The following is a 6,000-nucleotide window of genomic DNA, read 5'->3' as shown; positions in this document are numbered from 1 at the left end:
GAAGCTAGAACTGGTGATCTGGGCTGGGGATCCAATCTGGCAGTCCTCTCTTCCCACAATAGAGCCTTCGATTGCTTCGGCCCCAATGGCCGTACCAAGATGTACAGTGATCTTTGTATTCGGCAATCTCTATTTCCTAGATACACATTCTACCATCTGAATCGGTCCTTTCAGCCTATTCTAATACAGCCAATCTTTCTCATATTCAAATCAGCATGACTGTGGATCAGCCATGATCTGTGAAGAGAAAGCTCCTCGGCAAATAAGACCGGTTCCGCTTCAGATCTAGAACATAGCTCTATCCATATCCCGAGATCTATACACCCTACTGCATTAGGGCATCGATCTAGATCTGGGGAGCTCCACTTCTTGATTTGTAGAGTGTCGGCGCTGGTAGTCGTAGCAAGAACCCTAACCAAGGCATCTATGATTAGATCCCAAAGCCCTCCTTGGAGGCAATCGCAATTCTCGGCCTCTTTACGGACGACATCAAGAAAGGAATCGATGAGTTCGGCCCCCTCGGTATAATGCCCATTGGCCCAGTTGTTTCTGGCGCCATTCTGGTCGAAAACGAAGTTTTCAGGCCTGGAGATCTAGCCATAAAGCCATGTCTTGTGACTGTCCATAGTTTCCAGCCTGAGATCCATAAAAATCGCTTGAGGGATATAGCGCCCTCTGCTATCTTCGTAGCCACTCATTCTCTCCAACTACATATTAGAGTTCCCTCTGGAAGTCCGAGTGGGATCAATCCCCTGCTCGTCGCATAACACTTCCATAACTTCCCTGCGATCTGGTTTCCGCATTGCCCAACTTGAATATGCAGAAAAACCCTCATATTCTCATTCTCTGGTTGCCCAAGAAATAGACCTTCTCATCTAAAACATCTTTCTCTTATTAGAAAATAACTCAATTATTATCTTTTAAATTATTCTTCTTTTTATGGAATGAAATATTTTATTATTATAAACACACATGTATATATTTAAAAAGTATATTTAAACTTTATATTGCAATATTTATATGGAAAATATAATAATTATTTTTTAATTAATTTATGTATCTTTAAACTTAATATTACTTTTGATATAAAATTATATTACTTAAATTACAGATCTAAATATTTTATTTGTTTTAGAAGTAGATGTCAAATATCTTTACTCCCATAATGGTATTTGATATTTTTATAATACTTAAGTGGCTTCGAATTAGTGATCATCATAAAATCAATCAAAAGTCTTTCGACTAAACAAGTCTTTAAGTCTTTCGATTAAACATTAAAGTCAATGACACTTAAATGTAAAATAGGGCATTTATAAAATGGAAGGTCTATTTTATTATATTTTTTTTGAGAAAAAGGTGCTATATTTAAACGAGTTTAAAAATATTAATGAAAATCATGTATACTTTCTACTATTTAATTAAAACAAACAAAATATGTGATGAGCCCTAAAAATGGGTAACTATATGGCATTATTCTGCGTATTATTTTCATTTAATTCACCATTCTCCATAGTTTTGTGCATGTTTTTGAATATATTTATGTTAATTGAGTGAATGGGGATAGTCACTTTACCACAAAGTCTAATGAGTGTTTATTACAGATTTTTGGACATTTTAGGACCAAGACCAGGCATTTATGAGTAGATTGGCAGCCAAAATCGAAGAAACAAAGCTAAGGACTTATAGAAGCGGTGTCTCCTGCATTAAATGACCCCTTTCCTTGAGTTCTCCATCAACAGCTCAGAGTTCAACAGGCCACAAAAGATTATTCCAAGGGGCAGCTCAGCAGATCTAGTGAAGTTGTTGTTATCCGCAGTTTTAGGCAGCCGAGTTCCTAAAGTTTAGGAGGACTGTTGGGAGTCCTCACTTGTATAAATAACAGGACTTCAAGCCTTAGTAGATTAGCCATTTGATAGTCTATTTTTGCACTTTAGTGTAGTCTTGTACTCAGCTCATTTTTGAGCTCTTTTTCCAGACATTTTGGTGATGTAACTATTATTTTTTTTTATCAATGAAGATGAATCTAGATTTGAACCGGCACTGATCTTTCCTAGGGGGCTGTATCTCTTGGGGTTGGGCCCGACCCAAGTGCCCAACACCTCCTTTGTGTATTTATATGTTTTTTTCTTGAATTCATAAAATAATTTCTGTTGTTAAGGTTAAATCTTGCTTTGTTACCTAGGTTGTTTTTTATGATTAGAATAGTTGTTCTTGCCTCAGGTTGATTAGAAAGTTTGCTGCAATAATAGAAAGAGATCCGCAAAAAGGTTACCAAGAAGGCCTTGATCTCCTTTCTCCCTCCTTGGGACCATGAATTGAGACCAAGGCACTCTTGCTACCACCAAAACACTATTTTTGCTTTCCAATGCAATTGCTAGTGTGAGATTTCGAGTTGGAGAAGTTGATATCAGTTGTATTTACATGCTTAGATCTATTCTTTCTTAGTTTCCATGGCTTTCTTGCATAAATTCCTATCCATAAAGTTTTGTTCAACACTTTTCTGGTTTTTAGGTCAGAATTAGGTAAAAATAGGTAAAACTCTGTTTTTAGTTCTTGCTTGCAACAGTTTTGAAAAGCAATGTGCAGCCCACTTGTAAAACACTATAGCTTGTCATTCTTCTATCACACAACTTGCTTCAGTCCATCTCTCAAGATTTCTTCCAATATTTCTCCATACTTTCCCAAACTGCCTTAATTTCTACGTTTTTGTGCAAAATCACTTCCTTGACCTTTGAACAAATCCAACCATCTCCCTCACTCCTGATATTCATTTACAAGGTCCTGGACCCCTTAACATCTCCATCCAGACTTCATTTCCCATTTCCAACCATTTTCCCACCTTAAAACCTTCAAAAGCTACTTTTGGTCTCCTCCTATAGAACCTCTTGTGGAATTTCTTGTAGATCCCCTGTAGCCTCCTGTAGAAGTTCATGTGAGTGATTTTTCAAAGTCTAATCATAGTGGAAGTCTCCAAAAGGGTACTAGGGACTCCTTAGGTCCTCTCCACACCTTCCCAACCTCCTGCAAAAGCCAACTCCATCTCCCTTCGCCACCAAACCTCTACACAGTCACAAATAACTAAAACACAAGCATAATAATTCTGTATAAAATTGCTTAAAAGTACAAAAATATGATTTTTCCATATTTTCCTTTAGAAGTAGCTTGAATACATGTATTTTACCTTTTGAGTAGTCAATGGCATCCATTTCAGTAGTTTCATCTCTTTTCTTGCAAAAGTAGGGTTAGTGGGTAAAATTAGGGTTTGCTAGGGTTTACGTTTCCTTTCAGTTTTCATCTTCTTTCTGCAAGTAGAATAATCTCTTTTGAGTTAGATTTCTTCCATCATAGCTAATAGCTTCTTGTGATAACTCATAGAAGTTGGCTTAAGATCCTAGCGAACTTGTGCCAACTGATTAAGTCACAGCCTGCAGTAAGAGCTAGTACTTGTGCATATAGCACCGTCGCTTCCAAGTTTTTTATGAACTACTGGATTGATAAAAGTAAAGTAGGGAGCACCAAGAGTTGTAGCATTATTGCTGCAATACTGGAGTTCACCATCTTTTTGGCGCCATTGTCGGGGAAGCGTCAGAGTATTTTGTGATCACTGCTTTTCTTCTATTTTCTACTACAACATTCTGCTAAGTAGTTTATGTCAGCAAGAGTAGAGTAGTAGTTTCATTTCTATTCCACAATTTCAATTCTGCAAGAATAGATTATACATTTCTTGTTTCCATTTTAATTCTGCAATTTCATTTCAGCAAGCGTAGATTAGCTATTTCCTGCTTTCATTTCAATTCTGCAATTTCATTTCAGCAAAATAGATTAGTCCTTTCCTACTTTCATTTCTATTCTGCAATTGCATTTTAGCAAAATAGATTAGTCCTTTCCTGCTTTCATTTCAATTCTGCAATTTCATTTCAACAAAATAGATTACTCCTTTCCTACTTTCATTTCAATTCTGCATTTTCATTTTAGTAAGATAGATTTTAGCTAGTTGCAATTTTCTATTCAATCCATTTTAGTTTTTGCAGGTACAAGTAGAAAAAGAAACAAAAAATTACCCAAAAATAGATTTCCTTTCATGCCTCGTAGGAACAGAGAAAATTCAGGAAAATTCCTACCCAACACCCCCACCACATCACTAAGTCACCCTTCCATCTTCTTTAGTGGCAGTGATCCAAAAGAACCTATAGGTGAACCTACAGAGATATACGAAGATCCTATAACAGAAGAAGTGTGAGAAACCATTCCTCCTCAGACCATGGCTGAAAACAGAAATGTTAGAGGAAATGGGGAGAGAATAGAAGGTGCCTTTCCCATCCGAGAGACCAATGGGGACATAAATATGAAAAACATAAGTCCCTCAGCCTTACCTAACTTCCATGGATTGACTACTGAAGACCTTGATACCTTCTTGTTTGAGTTTGTTGTCCTTTGTCGAATCTATGACCATGCAGAGGACGAGCAAAAGTTGAAACTCTTTCCTTCCACCCTCAAGGATGCAGCACTACGCTGGTTCATGGGGTTACCTAGAAATAGTATTAGAACTTGGGCTCAGATGTAGTAAGCCTTTAAAAACAAATACTGAGACTACTATAGATCAAAGGATATAAAGGAAGAAATCTTTCGAATGACCATGGGAAGTGATGAATCTTTAGAAGGCTATGAAGAGAGGTTTCAACTCAGTTATAAAAGGGCTAGGGGCACACTTGACCCCGAATATTTGAAGTTGGTTTGGCTTAGAGGAGTCCCTGAAGACCTTCTAGATACACTCCATTTGTTGGCTGGGGTAGACATCTACCAGCTACCTTATGATGACACAAAGACTTTGTTTAGAAACTATTTTATGGCAGCCAGAAAAAGAGGTAGGGGAAGTCAAATTTTAGCCAGTACCCCCTTATCTAGTTCATTCCTTAAAAATGAATTTGAAAATCGGATGGAAGATTTCAAAAGTGAGATGAGACAGACTATTGCCATGCAAATGGATACCTTGCGAATCCAAAAGAAGCAAGAGGAAATCGAGAGGGCTTTGGCCATATTTTTTCCCAGGTGCACTACAAAGCATCCTAGGAATGAAGGTCCATTGCACTCCGTAGAAGTGTGTTTTATTTGTGAAGAAGACCATCCTACAAATCAGTGCCCTTCCTTACCCGGATTTAAAGCTATGTACTAAGGGGCTGAAGGTGCCACTGAACGACTCTACTTCATGAACTAAAAGGAGGCCACATGGACCCAGACCTTACCAGCAGGGAATGCAAGGGACATCCCAAACTTATTACAACCCAAATCAAGCCACTCCCATGCCTTCTTGGGGTCCTCCTACTCAACCTTCCTGGTCTACGCCACCTCCTTGGTCGTATCCATCTCAATACCATACTCAACTAGCTTCTCATTCATTTCATTCTCACGCTCAGCCACAACATTAGTGGAATGCACCTCATCAGGGGTGGAGGCCCCAATACAACTCTCCTCCTGCTCTTTTGCCTCCACCACCTGCTCAACCACAACCATTACCTCCTGATCCTCCAATACAACCCCAAATGCCTGCTCAACTGAACCGGAAGCATAATAACAGACAGGCCCAGCAGGTATATACTAGAGAAATAACATGCCCTACCTATGTTGTGGAGATTCAGGAGATCAACCTACGATCGGGGAAGGTCCACCCAGATAGCCAACCTCCTCCTAAGGAGGATGAGGAAGAGAAACATGAAAGTGAACCAAAAGCCATTCCACCCTTTTCTGAGAGACTAACTAGAACCACACAACCGACCCTAGAAGAAACTGAACTTTTGGGAGAACTAAAACAGTTATGTGTAGAAATACCACTACTCCAGGCCATAAAAGATGTACCAATCTACAACAAGTTGATCAAAGAGAAGTGTTTCAGACACCCAGGCAGGCGCAAGAGAGATTCCCTAACTATCATTGTCATAGGACAACTGTCCGACTTGATTTTGGGATAGGTAATCTGTCCAAAATATATGGACCCTGGGAGTC

Source organism: Pinus tabuliformis, chromosome J, assembly GCF_031772625.1.
Source record: "Pinus tabuliformis cultivar Carrire ecotype Pingquan chromosome J, CPIR1, whole genome shotgun sequence".
Classification (NCBI taxonomy): Eukaryota; Viridiplantae; Streptophyta; class Pinopsida; order Pinales; family Pinaceae; genus Pinus; species Pinus tabuliformis.
This window is presented reverse-complemented; position numbering follows the sequence as displayed.